Here is a 19,155-nt window from a genome sequence, read left to right on the forward strand (position 1 = left end):
AGGAACACTGGTTAGGACCACATACTGTCTAACAGGAAGACTGGTTAGGACCACATACTGTCTAACAGGAACCCTGACAGAGACCACATACTGTCTAACAGGAACACTGGTTAGGACCACATACTGTCTAACAGGAACACTGGTTAGGACCACATACTGTCTAACAGGAACCCTGGTTAGGACCACATACTGTCTAACAGGAACACTGGTTAGGACCACATACTGTCTAACAGGAACACTGACAGAGACCACATACTGTCTAACAGGAACACTGACAGAGACCAAATACTGTCTAACAGGAACACTGACAGAGACCACATACTGTCTAACAGGAACACTGGTTAGGACCACATACTGTCTAACAGGAACACTGACAGAGACCACATACTGTCTAACAGGAACACTGACAGAGACCACATTTTGTCTAACAGAAACACTGGTTAGGACCACATACTGTCTAACAGGAACACTGGTTAGGACCACATACTGTCTCACAGAAACACTGGTTAGGACCACATACTGTCTAACAGGAACACTGACAGAGACCACATACTGTCTAACAGAAACACTGACAGAGACCACATACTGTCTAACAGGAACACTGACAGAGACCACATACTGTCTAACAGAAACACTGACAGAGACCACATACTGTCTAACAGGAACACTGACAGAGACCACATACTGTCTAACAGGAACACTGGTTAGGACCACATACTGTCTAACAGGAACACTGACAGAGACCACATTTTGTCTAACAGGAACACTGACAGAGACCACATACTGTCTAACAGGAACCCTGACAGAGACCACATACTGTCTAACAGGAAGACTGGTTAGGACCACATACTGTCTAACAGGAACCCTGACAGAGACCACATACTGTCTAACAGGAACCCTGACAGAGACCACATACTGTCTAACAGGAACCCTGACAGAGACCACATACTGTCTAACAGGAACACTGACAGAGACCACATACTATCTAACAGGAACACTGACAGAGACCACATACTGTCTAACAGGAACCCTGACAGAGACCACATACTGTCTAACAGGAACACTGGTTAGGACCACATACTGTCTAACAGGAACACTGGTTAGGACCACATACTGTCTAGCAGAAACACTGGTTAGGACCACATACTGTCTAACAGGAACACTGGTTAGGACCACATACTGTCTAACAGGAACACTGACAGAGACCACATACTGTCTAACAGGAACACTGGTTAGGACCACATACTGTCTAACAGGAACACTGGTTAGGACCACATACTGTCTAACAGGAACCCTGGTTAGGACCACATACTGTCTAACAGGAACACTGGTTAGGACCACATACTGTCTAACAGGAACACTGACAGAGACCACATACTGTCTAACAGGAACACTGACAGAGACCACATACTGTCTAACAGGAACCCTGACAGAGACCACATACTGTCTAACAGGAACACTGGTTAGGACCACATACTGTCTAACAGGAACACTGGTTAGGACCACATACTGTCTAACAGGAACACTGGTTAGGACCACATACTGTCTAACAGAAACACTGGTTAGGACCACATACTGTCTAACAGGAACACTGGTTAGGACCACATACTGTCTAACAGGAACACTGACAGAGACCACATACTGTCTAACAGGAACACTGGTTAGGACCACATACTGTCTAACAGGAACACTGGTTAGGACCACATACTGTCTAACAGGAACCCTGGTTAGGACCACATATTGTCTAACAGGAACACTGGTTAGGACCACATACTGTCTAACAGGAACACTGACAGAGACCACATACTGTCTAACAGGAACACTGACAGAGACCACATACTGTCTAACAGGAACACTGACAGAGACCACATACTGTCTAACAGGAACACTGGTTAGGACCACATACTGTCTAACAGGAACACTGGTTAGGACCACATACTGTCTCACAGAAACACTGGTTAGGACCACATACTGTCTAACAGGAACACTGACAGAGACCACATACTGTCTAACAGGAACCCTGACAGAGACCACATACTGTCTAACAGGAACACTGACAGAGACCACATACTGTCTAACAGGAACACTGACAGAGACCACATACTGTCTAACAGGAACCCTGACAGAGACCACATACTGTCTAACAGGAACACTGGTTAGGACCACATACTGTCTAACAGGAACACTGGTTAGGACCACATACTGTCTAACAGGAACCCTGGTTAGGACCACATACTGTCTAACAGGAACACTGGTTAGGACCACATACTGTCTAACAGGAACACTGACAGAGACCACATACTGTCTAACAGGAACACTGACAGAGACCACATACTGTCTAACAGGAACACTGGTTAGGACCACATACTGTCTAACAGGAACACTGGTTAGGACCACATACTGTCTAACAGGAACACTGACAGAGACCACATACTGTCTAACAGGAACACTGGTTAGGACCACATACTGTCTAACAGAAACACTGGTTAGGACCACATACTGTCTAACAGGAATACTGGTTAGGACCACATACTGTCTAACAGGAACACTGGTTAGGACCACATACTGTCTAACAGGAACCCTGACAGAGACCACATACTGTCTAACAGGAACACTGGTTAGGACCACATACTGTCTAACAGGAACACTGACAGAGACCACATACTGTCTAACAGAAACACTGACAGAGACCACATACTGTCTAACAGGAACACTGACAGAGACCACATACTGTCTAACAGGAACCCTGACAGAGACCACATACTGTCTAACAGGAACACTGACAGAGACCACATACTGTCTAACAGGAACACTGACAGAGACCACATACTGTCTAACAGGAACCCTGACAGAGACCACATACTGTCTAACAGGAACACTGACAGAGACCACATACTGTCTAACAGGAACACTGGTTAGGACCACATACTGTCTAACAGGAACCCTGGTTAGGACCACATACTGTCTAACAGGAACACTGGTTAGGACCACATACTGTCTAACAGGAACACTGACAGAGACCACATACTGTCTAACAGGAACACTGACAGAGACCACATACTGTCTAACAGGAACACTGGTTAGGACCACATACTGTCTAACAGGAACACTGGTTAGGACCACATACTGTCTCACAGAAACACTGGTTAGGACCACATACTGTCTAACAGGAACACTGACAGAGACCACATACTGTCTAACAGGAATACTGGTTAGGACCACATACTGTCTAACAGGAACACTGGTTAGGACCACTTACTGTCTAACAGGAACCCTGACAGAGACCACATACTGTCTAACAGGAACCCTGGTTAGGACCACATACTGTCTAACAGGAACACTGGTTAGGACCACATACTGTCTAACAGGAACACTGACAGAGACCACATACTGTCTAACAGGAACACTGACAGAGACCACATACTGTCTAACAGGAACACTGACAGAGACCACATACTGTCTAACAGGAACACTGGTTAGGACCACATACTGTCTAACAGGAACACTGGTTAGGACCACATACTGTCTCACAGAAACACTGGTTAGGACCACATACTGTCTAACAGGAACACTGACAGAGACCACATACTGTCTAACAGGAACACTGGTTAGGACCACATACTGTCTAACAGAAACACTGGTTAGGACCACATACTGTCTAACAGGAATACTGACAGAGACCACATACTGTCTAACAGAAACACTGACAGAGACCACATACTGTCTAACAGGAACCCTGACAGAGACCACATACTGTCTAACAGGAACCCTGACAGAGACCACATACTGTCTAACAGGAACACTGACAGAGACCACATACTGTCTAACAGGAACACTGACAGAGACCACATACTGTCTAACAGGAACCCTGACAGAGACCACATACTGTCTAACAGGAACCCTGACAGAGACCACATACTGTCTAACAGGAACACTGGTTAGGACCACATACTGTCTAACAGGAACACTGACAGAGACCACATACTGTCTAACAGAAACACTGACAGAGACCACATACTGTCTAACAGGAACCCTGACAGAGACCACATACTGTCTAACAGGAACCCTGACAGAGACCACATACTGTCTAACAGGAACACTGACAGAGACCACATACTGTCTAACAGGAACACTGACAGAGACCACATACTGTCTAACAGGAACCCTGACAGAGACCACATACTGTCTAACAGGAACACTGGTTAGGACCACATACTGTCTAACAGGAACACTGACAGAGACCACATACTGTCTAACAGGAACACTGGTTAGGACCACATACTGTCTAACAGAAACACTGGTTAGGACCACATACTGTCTAACAGGAACACTGGTTAGGACCACATACTGTCTAACAGGAACACTGGTTAGGACCACATACTGTCTAACAGGAACCCTGACAGAGACCACATACTGTCTAACAGGAACACTGGTTAGGACCACATACTGTCTAACAGGAACACTGACAGAGACCACATACTGTCTAACAGAAACACTGACAGAGACCACATACTGTCTAACAGGAACACTGACAGAGACCACATACTGTCTAACAGAAACACTGACAGAGACCACATACTGTCTAACAGGAACACTGACAGAGACCACATACTGTCTAACAGGAACACTGACAGAGACCACATACTGTCTAACAGGAACACTGACAGAGACCACATACTGTCTAACAGGAACACTGACAGAGACCACATACTGTCTAACAGGAACACTGACAGAGACCACATACTGTCTAACAGGAACACTGACAGAGACCACATACTGTCTAACAGGAACCCTGACAGAGACCACATTTTGTCTAACAGGAACACTGACAGAGACCACATACTGTCTATCAGGAACACTGGCAGAGACCAAATACTGTCTAACAGGAACACTGACAGAGACCACATACTGTCTAACAGAAACACTGACAGAGACCACATACTGTCTAACAGAAACACTGACAGAGACCACATACTGTCTAACAGGAACACTGGAATCCACAAACATGTGTATGCTCCACCCCGCAGCCTCCATTGGAACAAACAGGAACATTTCAGGGGGCGTTTTTATCAAGGAACTCTCAGTAGTAGTGCTGATTCAGAATCAGTTTAGCCTTTTAGATCACAATGAATAAGATTACATGAACATGGGGGACCTGATCCTACTTAGAGATGCTTTGTGAAAACTTTGTGCTTTCAAAACGGTTTCTCTCTACTATTCTGATACACCCATCTTTGCACTACAGAGTTTGAATTCTATTGCACAAAACAACCACAAGTATTCCTCTACTCTATTCTCCTGACTATTGTGTTCTTAACTAGCTCCTGAAAGGGAAGTAGCAGATCAGTGGGAAAAGTGCTGACAGCACACCAGTGATCACAGACTGGAGGCATCATCTGCAGATGTGATACATCATTGATCTTTCTATTAGATGAGAGTGCAAGGCCGCATCCCAAATGAAACCCTACTACCTATACAGCGCAATGGGTAAAAGTAGGTCACTATAAAGGAAATATAGTGCCGTTTGGGACACCGCCTGAATCAATAGCCCGCTAACTTTGCTGCCACTACCTATCTTAAGTGTTCTGACTGCAATCTTTAGCAGCGCTGGGCTGGGCCGGTTGAGAAGAGGAGATGAGAAAGAACAATCAATGTCTTAATGAGAAAATGGAAGGTCGTATTGGGACTTCCTTCCTTACTGTTCCTTCACCACAGACTGCTTGGACTCCAAGAAACCCATGAGGCATAGCGTTCAATGAGGTGTAGACTTATAAACAGAACAGCTACATTGTTATTGTTCTGGCTCAACACCAAATGGTGTTCATCTACTTGAATCACGGAGACGAGGTATAGTTAATCTATTCAGTTCAAAGGTCAGTCAATATTTCAGCATGCATGCAAACCCCATTTGAACTCATTTTTGAGGGACATTGTGGGATTCCTGAACATGAGGATTTTGGTTTGTGGCTTTACAAAGCAGTTGAGTTTTAAGTAGCGTTTAGCATATAATCAGATGGACAACAGCACTGACAATACTATCACATAGCCCCACACAGTCCCTGTACCACAGAGCCCCACACACACCATCGAAGGGGAGATGCTACCCGAGGCTCCCAGGCCACAGCTATGCTGTAGTCTGCATCAATGCTGGCTGGGCTCAGCTCCACAGGTATGGGGTGGCCCCAACCAGGACTAGGGGCTGGGCTCAGTTCCACAGGCATGGGATGGACCCGAACAGGACTAGGGGCTGGGCTCAGTTCCACAGGCATGGGATGGACCCGAACAGGACTAGGGGCTGGGCTCAGTTCCACAGGCATGGGATGGACCCGAACAGGACTAGGGGCTGGGCTCAGTTCCACAGGCATGGGATGGACCCGAACAGGACTAGAGGCTGGTCTCAGCTCCACAGCCATGGGGTGGACCCGAACAGGACTAGTCCTTGTGCAGTGAAAGGACCCAGTTCTCACATATCAGTCCTGCACAGCACAAGGCTTTTCCCACAATGGTTAGGGTAAAGGTTATGGCTATGGTTAGGGTTAAGGTTCGTGTAAGGGTTAAGGTTCGGGTAAGGTTTAGCGTGACCAAGTTAGCCACGCCCTGCTATATCTGTAAAGGGGTTAAGGGTTATCATGCATTAAGGGATAGGATACTATGTAACCAGTTCCTGTTCTCACCGATATCTGAGGTAGTGCTGTCCATTGGCTCGGTTACCTGTAAATACCTGTAAAATGACCATGAAGTATAGGCTTATAAATCGCCTGTTTACATACATTTTAGAGCCAACACTGCTTACCAATAAGGCAAATCCAAATCAGCTCCACTGTGCAACATAATGTCCTCCTCCTCACCAGTCGACCAGCCTGTTCTCCAGGGTCTCTCTGTGTTGGATGGAGCTGAGGACAGGGTTTGGGGGTTGTAGGGGTTCTGCAAGGTAGCACAGGGCCGTGGTGCATAGCTGCAGGAAAAAAGAGAGCAGACCGTTCAACTCTATAGGAGCATCTAGGAGCTCCTCTTCGTCCTCCTCTGGATCCTGATGGAAAGAATGAAAATAATACATTTTCATTGTAAGAAAAGGATGGGTGTGGAACGCTACATAGATACGCTAGTTGAATATTTAAAGGTATGATTGAAGGTGCTCTTTGGTTACATGGGGAGGATAAAACAAGGCCAGTCTTCAATGTTCATATAATATTCAAATGTCTTTAATTCTGATCTACTGAACATGCCAAAATTCCTTATTGATCTGCTAATGCAAGTGTATTCTGCTCGATTCAAACATCGGCATTATTCTTCATTGTTGGAGCAACTGTCAATAACATGAGGAAAGGTTGGGACAAAAAAATCTATTTAGGATTGTAGATTCCTTGCTCTGACTTTATGGCCTCAGTTTAGTATATTTTGGTCACTGGTTTTCATTACTTACAGATTCCTTGGCAGTAAAGTCATGGAAGGCTGAGCTGTTTCTAATATCTCATTTCCAATGGATACTCTCCAGAGTGGGAGAGCGAGAGCGAGCGAGAGCTAGAGAGAGAGAGGGGATAGAGGGGATAGAGGGGAAAGAGAAAGAGGGGGAGAGGGGAGAGAGGGGTGAGTAAAGGAGAAAGAGAAAGAGAGAGACAGAAGAGAGAGAGGAAAGAGAGAACGAGAGGGAAAGTAGGGCACGTCGGCAAAAAGGAGAATGTTTGAAGTTTACTGGTTGGTCAAAACATTGAAATAAATAAATACAGTTAAAGGCTGAAGCGTTTAGAGGTGGGGACACTTTAGTAACTGGTACAGGGTTGAGTAACACCACAGAGTCAGCCCATGTTTCATTATGGCTCTCATAATGGGGTTTTGGGGTTTTGAAAAACACTAAATACTTTATTAGGTTTTTGGGAGAAGTTAATGAGTGATTGCAGGGAAAGAACACAATTAAAAAATTGCTTAATTATGGGCAATTGTTCCAGATCAAATTAAAACTTTTACAGCCTTAACTATTTTGGAAATGTGTGCGTTATTGGAACAATTTTTCTAATCCTAATTACCACAGTTGAAATAATGAGGGAGGACTGAGTAACCCAGACAGTGATTCACCAGCAGGCAGCAACTGAACTCTATAGTTGCATTCCAAGTGGCTCCCTATTCCCTATGTAATGCATTTATTTTTGACCAGGGCCGTTCGAAAGTAGTGCACTAAATAGGGGATTGGGTGCCATTTGGGGCACAGCCTGTTTATGCCAAATGTAGAACACCCTTATCCCCTCCCATCCCCTCCTTAAACTATTTCCATTACATATCAATTCCGCACAGAGCTAAGGTACATTTCAATCTCCTTTTGTTTGAGAATGTAGTTCAACTGTTGACCAAAAGAAGGCACTGTGGAACTGCACAGATTTTCCTCAATTCAAACCTCTTATTTTATTCCAATACTTTTCTTTCTCTTTCTGTTCTTTCTGACAGCTAAGAAGCCCGCTGTTCTCAGTACCTTCCTAAGCCTCCATACACACTGATGACAGCAGGAGCATTTCTATGTTAACCAACTGTTTGCCCTTGTATGACTGTGTGGAAGCTTCCTTAATGCCCAATTTGCTGTAGTGCTACTTTGGCTGCTTGTTAGCAGTAAATATGGAAAGCGTATGGCTTTCTGTGGATTTGCTGATTGAGGAGATGTATGTTTAGATAATATACAACTTCCTGGGAAAGCAACTTCTCTTCTGGAGTGCTGCTGGAGGAAAAGTGCATCAAACAAAGAAGAGAAAACAACAGGAAGTGAAAACGTAGGCCTATTATTGACAAGATAATGTCAGGAAATTTGTGCCTGTGAGAATGCATTTTAGAGTTGTGTCTGGCGATGCGTAGGAGAAATGTGGAGTTCTGCGGCACTGCTCTGAATCTCATGGACATACAACGGTGACCCACTGTACACTCTGTGAAAATAATCTATTCATTTTGCGATATTTAAATCAGCCTTCCAGGGAGGTGAATGTCAAGGGAGGGGTTAAAAGTGTTGGAGGCAGCAGACCTGATTTCTAGAGGCCCTTGAGCCGGTGACTCAGATGTCACGTACTTCCCGGAGACCCAACACACAGGGCTGAGCTGGGCTCTGCCCACACAATCGCACGCATGCAGACACACACACAGAGAGATTTTCAAATGTAATCTCTCTACCAGGGCAATGTCAGCAACCTCCAGGAAATGTGTTCCGGGGAAAACCCCCGTCTCATGCCCCTCTTCATCATGTGTTCCCTCCACACTATGCAATAAGAAGATGGATTGATTATAGTCTTTTATTTAACCTGTGTCTATCTATGTGGGCAAAAAGACAAATAGCACACATTCCCCCAGCTGTGGCAGACGTGCAGAACATGCTATAGGGATGACAAATGCCTGGAAAACCAATTATTATTGATAGTGTCGTGCTGACATTCTAAGATGTGTACAGCTATTGACGGTAAAAAGTAAACAACAATGCCCTGGGAGAGGCCATTATGGAGCGCCTTCAATTCATCCTGCTTTTCATATACAGTTGAAGTCGGAAGTTTACATACACCTTAGCTAAATACATTTAAACTCAGTTTTTCACAATTCCTGACATTTAATCCTAGTAAAAATGCCCTGTCTTAGCTCAGTTAGGATCACCACTTTAATTTAAGAATGTGAAATGTCAGAATAATAGTAGAGAGATTTATTTATTTCAGCTTTTATTTCAGAAGCTTACATACACTCAATTAGTATTTGGTATTGCCTTTAAATTGTTTAACTTGGGTCAAACGTTTCAGGTAGCCTTCCACAAGCTTCCCACAATAAGTTGGGTGAATTTTGGCCCATTTCTCCTGGCAGAGCTGGTGTAACTGAGTCAGGTTTGTAGGCCTCCTTGCTCGGACACGCTTTTTCAGTTCTGCCCACACATCTTCTATAGGATTGAGGTCAGGGCTTTGTGATGGCCACTCCAATAACTTGACTTTGTTGTCCTTAAGCCATTTTGCCACAACTTTGAAAGTATGCTTGGGGTCATTGTCCATTTGGAAGACCCATTTGCGACCAAGCTTTAACTTCCTGACTGATGTCTCGAGATGTTGCTTCAATATAGCCACATAATTTTCCTGCCTCATGATGCCATCTATTTTGTGAAGTGCACTAGTCCCTCCTGCAGCAAATCACCCCCACAACATGATGGTGCCACCCCCGTGCTTCACGGTTTGAATGGTGTTCTTCGGCTTGCAAGCCTCCCCCTTTTTCCTCCAAACATAACAATGGTCATTATGGCCAAACAGTTCTATTTTTGTTTCATCAGACCAGAGGACATTGCTACAAAAAGTATGATCTTTGTCCCCATGTGCAGTTGCAAACCGTAGTCTGGCTTTTTTATGGCGGTTTTGGAGCAGTAGTTTCTTCCTTGCTGAGCGGCCTTTCAGGTTATGTCGATATAGGACTTGTTTTTACTGTGAATATAGATACTTTTGTACCTGTTTCCTCCAGCATCTTCACAAGGTCCTGTTATTCAGGGATTGATTTGCACTTGTCGCACCAAAGTACGTTAATCTCTAGGAGATAGAACGCGTCTCCTTCCTGAGCGGTATGATGGCTGTGTGGTCCCATGGTGTTCATGCTTGCGTACTATTGTTTGTACAGATGAACGTGATTGCGTTTGGAAATTGCTCCCAAGGATGACTAGGACTTGTGGAGGTCTTCTAGCGCACTGGAATTGTGATACAGTGAATAATAAGTGAAATAATCTGTTTGTAAACAATTGTTGGAAAAATTACTTGTGTCATGCACAAAGTAGATGTCCTAACCGACTTGCCAACACTATAGTTTGTTAACAAGAAATTTGTGGAGTGGTTGAAAAACTTGTTTTAATGACGCCAACCTAAGTGTATGTAAACTTCCAACTTCATCTGTACAAAGTACAACCCAATCAATCCAACGCAATGGGCCGATCTAAATCAATGGCAGCCTCTCACAGAGTCTTGCCTGTCCAGATGTTGAAGCTATGGTAGAAAAACTATTCTTCAAGCTCAATGATTTGTTTCAAAGCGATTGCTGGAGGTGACAATACTAGCACCATTCAGGAGTGTTCATGATTGTTCCATACATACAGTACACTCACCCTGTGTAGTGTGGTCTCTGAGGGCCATGAATCAAGTTGAAAGGTTTATTACATTAGTTGAATGACCTCACCCCAGCTCAGGCTCTCTAACTGTGAAACCTCAGTGTTGGCCCAGCTTCATTCAAACACTGTACCACACAGCACAGGATTACAAGAGAGCCTCCCTATTCAGCAGAAACACACCGCTATGACTGACTGAGGGGCCTGTGATATATGGGGTAAATGTACTGGCTGATGTGGTAAACACACACAAGAACATGCTTGATTCAAACACTTTATTTGCTTGATTAATTTACCATTGACTCCCTTTGCAGCATGTCAGTAACATATGGAGTACAATATACTGGGTAGTTTGGGTCCTGGATGCTGATTGGTTGAAACAGTATTCTAGCCATGTATATACCAGACAATATACCACTGGTATGAGGCAAAAGTACTTGTTAACTGTTCTGATTAGGTTAGTAACCAGTTTATAAAAGCAATAAATAAAGAGAGAGAGAGAGAGATAGAAAGAGGGGTGAGAGAGAGAGGGGTAGAGGGAAAGCGAGAGAGAGAGAGAGAGGGGGAGAGAGAGAGGGGTAGAGGGAAAGCGAGAGAGAGAGAGAGAGGGGGAGAGAGAGAGAGAGGGAGAGAGCGAGAGGGGTAGAGGGAAAGCGAGAGAGAGAGAGAGAGGGGGAGAGAGAGAGGGGTAGAGGGAAAGCGAGAGAGAGAGAGAGAGGGGAGAGAGCGAGAGGGGTAGAGGGAAAGCGAGAGAGAGAGAGAGGGGGAGAGAGAGAGAGAGAGAGAGGGAGAGAGCGAGAGGGGTAGAGGGAAAGCGAGAGAGAGAGAGAGAGGGGGAGAGAGAGAGAGAGAGGGAGAGAGCGAGAGGGGTAGAGGGAAAGCGAGAGAGAGAGAGAGAGAGAGAGGGGTGAGAGAGAGAGGGGTAGAGGGAAAGCGAGAGAGAGAGAGAGAGAGGGGTGAGAGCGAGAGGGGTAGAGGGAAAGCGAGAGAGAGAGAGAGAGGGGAGAGAGCGAGAGGGGTAGAGGGAAAGCGAGAGAGAGAGAGGGGTGAGAGCGAGAGGGGTAGAGGGAAAGCGAGAGAGAGAGAGAGAGGGGTGAGAGAGAGAGGGGTGAGAGAGAGAGGGGTAGAGGGAAAGCGAGAGAGAGAGAGGGGTGAGAGAGAGAGGGGTAGAGGGAAAGCGAGAGAGAGAGAGAGAGGGGAGAGAGCGAGAGGGGTAGAGGGAAAGCGAGAGAGAGAGAGAGAGGGGTGAGAGAGAGAGGGGTAGAGGGAAAGCGAGAGAGAGAGAGAGAGGGGTGAGAGAGAGAGGGGTAGAGGGAAAGCGAGAGAGAGAGAGAGAGGGGAGAGAGCGAGGGGGGTAGAGGGAAAGCGAGAGAGAGAGAGAGAGAGGGGAGAGAGCGAGGGGGGGTAGAGGGAAAGCGAGAGAGAGAGAGAGAGAGGGGTAGAGGGAAAGCGAGAGAGAGAGAGAGAGAGGGGTAGAGGGAAAGCGAGAGAGAGGGGTGAGAGCGAGAGGGGTAGAGGGAAAGCGAGAGAGAGAGAGAGGGGGGGGAGAGAGAGAGGGGTAGAGGGAAAGCGAGAGAGAGAGAGAGAGGGGGAGAGGGAAAGCGAGAGAGAGAGAGAGAGGGGAGAGAGCGAGGGGGGGTAGAGGGAAAGCGAGAGAGAGAGAGGGGAGAGAGCGAGAGGGGTAGAGGGAAAGCGAGAGAGGGAGAGAGAGAGGGGTGAGAGCGAGAGGGGTAGAGGGAAAGCGAGAGAGAGAGAGAGAGAGAGAGAGAGGGGTGAGAGCGAGAGGGGTAGAGGGAAAGCGAGAGAGAGAGAGAGAGAGAGAGGGGTGAGAGCGAGAGGGGTAGAGGGAAAGCGAGAGAGAGAGAGAGAGGGGAGAGAGCGAGGGGGGTAGAGGAAAAGTGAGAGAGAGAGAGGGGAGAGAGCGAGGGGGGTAGAGGGAGAGCAAGAGAGAGAGATAGAAAGAGGGGTGAGAGCGAGAGGGGTAGAGGGAAAGCGAGAGAGAGAGAGAGAGAGGGGAGAGAGCGAGGGGGGTAGAGGAAAAGCGAGAGAGAGAGAGGGGAGAGAGCGAGGGGGTAGAGGGAGAGCAAGAGAGAGAGATAGAAAGAGGGGTGAGAGCGAGAGGGGTAGAGGGAAGTGAGAGAGAGGGGAGAGAGAGAGGGGGGTAGAGGGAGAGCGAGAGAGAGAGAGCTAGGAAGGGTAGAGGGAGAGCGAGAGAGAGGAGAGAGCAGGCGTATAGAGGGAGAGCGAGAGAGGAGAGAGGAGAGAGAGAGAGGAGAGATCAGGGGGGTAGAGGGAGAGCAAGAGAGGTAGTAAGAGAGCGGGGGGGTAGAGGGAGAGCGAGAGAGATAGTGAGAGCGCAGGGGGGTAGAGGTAGAGCGAGAGAGGTAGTAAGAGAGCAGGAGGGGGTAGAGGGAGAGCAAGAGAGGTAGTGAGAGAGCAGGAGGGGGTAGAGGGAGAGCAAGAGAGGTAGTGAGAGAGCAGGAGGGGGTAGAGGGAGAGCAAGAGAGGTAGTGAGAGAGCAAGTCAGAAAATAAAGCGATAGAGGAGATGGTGAGAGAGGTGGACCAAACAGAGCAGGCCAATATTTGCCAGGGGATTCACTACCTCAGTGAGTTGGAGGGACAAAATGGCAAATTGGTAACAACACACTTGACACACAGAGAGTAGCTAGTGTTCATAGAAAAATAACAAATTGAGGTCTACCGTGTTCTAACAGATAACCAAAGAGCAGCGGAACATGTTTTATTCTCTAGAATATAGGCCCCAGACAGTGTGGAATGCTAGAATATACATACAGTATCAAAATGGGTCTCAACTGAAAGATTCCTCTGGCAAAGCAATTTCTTCCTAGCAGGGTGAAAGGGATGAGAACACATTTAGACCACTAGTGAAAACTGGATGTTAGACCATGGGAATCTTTCAGCAATTCTAGGACATAACCAAAGCTGAAATCAACATAAATAGTGTGTGACTGAGGCCGTATTGTGAGGAGGAAGAAGGAAGTTGGATAGGGATGATGCTCACTGCAGCAGTAAGCCAGCAGCCATAGCTCTACAGGCAGCTCTGCTTTGTCCTCGCATCGACTGACTCCCACTACAAGCACAGAGATCGAGATGCCGCATCCGTTGCCAGGCAACCAGCTGTGACTGCGTGACTCAAGCTGAGCTGAATTTGTGAGAGAGAGTGTGAATGGCCGAGACCTTTTAGTGTGAGTAGCACTGTGGCCTGGCAGGCTCCACCACAGCCTTAATATACATTCACTTCCACACACACACACACTCCATAAGACACGATGGAAATACTAATGTGGGAGCAACACACACACACGAGCGTGAGCACACACACACGCGCACACACACACATACACCCTCTCCCTCCGTATCTCATCGCAAAAAATGCGCTGCGCTTCATGAAGAGAGTAAACACAGCAAATGAATCTCTCCTATAAGCTAGCAGCCTTCATGGTGTGGAGCAGGGCCAAGCTCAGATGGCCAGACAGCCATCTGCATTCCCTAAATGGTCTGTCATCAGCTGCTATATTGGAGACATCAGAGGCTCTCTGTCCACAACACACATCTCAGCCAGACCAGAATAGAAACATTACTGGGGAAGGCTTGCAGCTAGTGGCCTGCGAGAGGCTGTGGGTGCATCACAAAGGGCACCCTATTCCCTATATAGTGCACTACGTTTGACCAGGGCCCATAGGGGTGGTGGGGGAGGGAGAAAAGTATGGGACATTTCAATTTGAGTTGACGCATATTCATTGGGGTCTTATCGCTGTACTGTACCTGCATGTCTGGAGGTGGAGGTGTTGGTGGATGAGCTGGGTTCAGGCTGGGGGTTGGTGTTGGGCTGAACCTGGTGCATTCAGACATTAGATGCAGGATTAAGATGCAGAACTATACAATAATGCCATTTAATTTGGGATGATCCTGAAATACACAACCAGGCAGATATTGAAGCTGACTGATGAGGCTACCCTCACTTATACTTGGAGCTGTGGTTGTCTTCTGCTCTGCTCAGACCACCTCTAGGATGGCCACGGTGGGTTTGGTGGGCAGGGGCCGGTCTGGGTGGGGAGGGGGACATGGAGGTCACCATCACTGGCCGGTCACTTATGAGGACACTTATGAGGACACAGGAAGGCATAGTATGCTGAAGAGAGTCAAACAGAGATATTTACTGTTAAGTATGTAGGCAATACTCAAAAACACTTGCGTCTGGTTACATCATGGCACTGAGCTACTGTCGAAGAGTTAAAAAAGGAAAGTCACCTAGGAAAACAGTTGTTTATTGTTTTAGGCACTAATGTTTTAGGCATGATGATACATGCGAGGGAGGCTATAATATAGCAACTGGATGCACTTGAGCAGAGAGAGTATAGCTACGTCTCTCACTCCATCTCTACCCTCCAGCTCATACATACAGTACATCCCCTTGGAGCAGAGAAGATAGTATTCCAGCCCACAACATGGGGTAGTGAACAGTGAAGAGCATTACGTGCTGGGTGTACTAAGAGCAGAGCTCCCATGACTGGCTTTCTCTGCCTGTGGAACACAAAGCACAAAGCACAGTGAGGCGAAACACACCTGGCTCTTATTTCGCATGAGCTGCTGTTCTGTTTTGTTGTGGGCTGTAAATAATAACTCCCATCATGCATCACTCTTTTATCCTCCAAACAGCTGGCAACCTGGGACGCTGTCCACTCCACCCGCTCCGCTCGGCGCACAAAGATTAGCATCTATTTGGCGAGGGGGCGTTGGAGAAAACTATATAAAGTGTAGTTAGGTTGTATCATTTGTTCTTGGACTCATTGGTGAAGGCTTCTGTTGATGAGTTCCACCTATTAAGATATTAAGAGACAAGTGACCATGCAGACCAGCCCAGGCCTAAACCACCACCACCACTGTAATGTAACACACAGGATCACGTGGTCATAAGTCTGCTCAGAGCAGCCCAGGCCTAAACCACGACCACCACTGTAATGTAACACACAGGATCACGTGAACATAAGTCTGCTCAGAGCAGAGCGGACTACAGCAAGCTGTGCTTTATGATAACCATAACTTGGCTGAATGGCATCCAAACAGTGGCTTCTTTTTTCGTTCGGAGCAAGTGGGTCATTCCGTTTGCACCATGTGGCTCTGAGTCATTCCGTTTGGAGCAAGTGGGTCTGAGTCATTCTGTTCGGAGCAAGTGGGTCTGAGTCATTCTGTTCGGAGCAAGTGGCTCTGGGTCATTCCATTTGCACCATGTGGCTCTGAGTCATTCCGTTCGGGGCAAGTGGGTCTGAGTCATTCCGTTCGGAGCAAGTGGGTCTGAGTCGTTCCGTTCGGAGCAAATGGGTCCAAGTCATTCCGTTCGGAGAAAGTGGGTCTGAGTCATTCCGTTTGGAGCAAGTGGGTCTGAGTCGTTCCGTTCGGAGCAAGTGGGTCTGAGTCGTTCCGTTCGGAGCAAATGGGTCCAAGTCATTCCGTTCGGAGAAAGTGGGTCTGAGTCGTTCCGTTCGGAGCAAGTGGGTCTGTCATTTCATTTGGTGCAAGTGGGTCTGAGTCAATCCGTTCGGAGCAAGTGGGTCCGAGTCGTTCCGTTCGGAGAAAGTGGGTCTGAGTCGTTCCGTTCGGAGCAAGTGGGTCTGTCATTTCATTTGGGGCAAGTGGGTCTGAGTCATTTCGTTTGGAGCAAGTGGGTCTGAGTCATTTCGTTCGGGGCAAGTGGGTCTGAGTCATTTCGTTCGGAGCAAGTGGGTCTGAGTCATTTCGTTCGGGGGAAGTGGCTCTGTGGGCAGTTGTGTAAAAAAGGCACATTTGGAGTGGTCCTCCTTCTCCCAAGGCTGGCGATGCATTCCAAATGGCACCCTATTCCCTATATAGTGCACTACTTTAGACTACAGCCCCATGGGTCCTGGTTAAAATTAGTGCACTATATAGGGAACAGAGAGCCATTTGGGACATAGGGTGGCTGGAAAAAAAATTGAACTGGAAGGACCACAAGGCCAAAATAACAGATAATGAGAAACAAGGAACAGACAAACTGACGCAGAAATGTTGGAATTCAAACGCAGCGACCAACAACATGCACGAGATGCGAGAGCAAGAGAGTCAGTGAGTATGCTGGTAGTCCTGAGCTGCCTCTGTATGTCTGTGTCGGAGGGAGTAGGAGTAAGAGTGGGAGCATCTGCAGAAGATGAAAGGGCTGGCAGGCCCCTGGAGGACTCCACCATTCCCAGCCTCCTCCCTCCTCGGGGATTCACAGCACAGCCAGAGAAGAAGAATTAGGCCAGCTCTAATCTATTCCCTCACAATGTGACAAACTGTCTCTGACTAGCTAACGTACACACTCAGTGGGAAAGACAAACTTTCAGCAAAGGCATAGTTAGGTGTGTCTGAGTATGGTAGTGCTGCCAACTCCTAGTTAGGAGTGTCTGAGTATGGTCTAGTGGTAGTGCTGCCAACTTCTAGTTAGGAGTGTCTGAGTATGGTCTAGTGGTAGTGCTGCCAACTTCTAGTTAGGAGTGTCTGAGTATGGTCGAGTGGTAGTGCTGCCAACTCCTAGTTAGGAGTGTCTGAGTATGGTCTAGTGGTAGTGCTGCCAACTCCTAGTTAGGAGTGTCTGAGTATGGTCTAGTGGTAGTGCTGCCAACTTCTAGTTAGGAGTGTCTGAGTATGGTCGAGTGGTAGTGCTGCCAACTCCTAGTTAGGAGTGTCTGAGTATGGTCTAGTGGTAGTGCTGCCAACTCCTAGTTAGGAGTGTCTGAGTATGGTCTAGTGGTAGTGCTGCCAACTTCTTGTTAGGAGTGTCTGAGTATGGTCTAGTGGTAGTGCTGGCAACGTCTAGTTAGGAGTGTCTGAGTATGGTTGAGTGGTAGTGCTGCCAACTCCTAGTTAGGAGTGTCTGAGTATGGTCGAGTGGTAGTGCTGCCAACTCCTAGTTAGGTGTGTCTGAGTATGGTCTAGTGGTAGTGCTGCCAACTCCCTACCACACATGCCCGCTGGCGGGGTTATGAATACCGCCTCGGTCGCTACTCTCAGTCTTCCTCTGAATCTGAATACCGCCTCGGCCCCTTCTCTCCGTCTTCCTCTGTATCTGAATACAGCCTCGGTCCCTTCTCTCAGTCTTCCTCTGTATCTGAATACAGCCTCGGTCCCTTCTCTCAGTCTTCCTCTGAATCTGAATACCGCCTCGGTCCCTTCTCTCTGTCGTCCTCTGTATCTGAATACCACCTCGGTCCCTTCTCTCAGTATTCCTCTGAATCTGAAAACCACCTCGGTCCCTTCTCTCAGTCTTCCTCTGTATCTGAATACCACCTCGGTCCCTTCTCTCAGTCTTCCTCTGTATCTGAATACAGCCTCGGTCCCTTCTCTCAGTCTTCCTCTGAATCTGAATACCGCCTCGGTCCATTCTCTCAGCCTTCCTCTGAATCTGAATACCGCCTCGGTCCCTACTCTCCGTCTTCCTCTGTATCTGAATAGCGCCTCGGTCCCTTCTCTCAGTATTCCCCTGAATCTGAATACCGCCTCGGTCCCTTCTCTCCGTCTTCCTCTGTATCTGAATACAGCCTCGGTCCCTTCTCTCAGTATTCCCCTGAATCTGAATACAGCCTCGGTCCCTTCTCTCAGTCTTCCTCTGAATCTGAATACCGCCTCGGTCCCTTCCCACAGCCTTCCTCTGAATCTGAATACCGCCTCGGTCCCTTCTCTCAGCCTTCCTCTGAATCTGAATACCGCCTCGGTCCCTACTCTCCGTCTTCCTCTGTATCTGAATACAGCCTCGGTCCCTTCTCTCAGTCTTCTGTATCTGAATACAGCCTCGGTCCCTTCTCTCAGTCTTCCTCTGAATCTGAATACCGCCTCGGCCCCTTCTCTCCGTCTTCCTCTGTATCTGAATACCGCCTCGGTCCCTTCTCTCTGTCTTCCTCTGTATCTGAATACCACCTCGGTCCCTTCTCTCAGTCTTCCTCTGAATCTGAATACCACCTCGGTCCCTTCTCTCAGTCTTCCTCTGTATCTGAATACCGCCTCGGTCCCTTCTCTCAGTCTTCCTTTGTATCTGAATACCGCCTCGGT

At 47.4% G+C, this 19,155-nt stretch overlaps 1 protein-coding gene across 3 annotated transcripts in view; it reads right to left on the reverse strand.

Moving 5' to 3' along the window:
• The window catches only part of LOC109904256 (probable E3 ubiquitin-protein ligase IRF2BPL), a 183,258-nt gene that overhangs the window by 34,527 nt on the left and 129,576 nt on the right, over positions 1-19,155 (reverse strand). For all 3 annotated transcript variants that reach the window (XR_004202698.1, XR_004202697.1, XR_004202699.1), the window contains one exon: positions 6,794-6,955. The gene's annotated coding sequence lies outside the window, so the exon portion shown is untranslated. The remainder of the gene's footprint in view (positions 1-6,793; positions 6,956-19,155) is intronic.

The sequence above is a fragment of the Oncorhynchus kisutch genome, linkage group LG14 (genome assembly GCF_002021735.2).
Source record: "Oncorhynchus kisutch isolate 150728-3 linkage group LG14, Okis_V2, whole genome shotgun sequence".
Taxonomy (NCBI): Eukaryota; Metazoa; Chordata; class Actinopteri; order Salmoniformes; family Salmonidae; genus Oncorhynchus; species Oncorhynchus kisutch.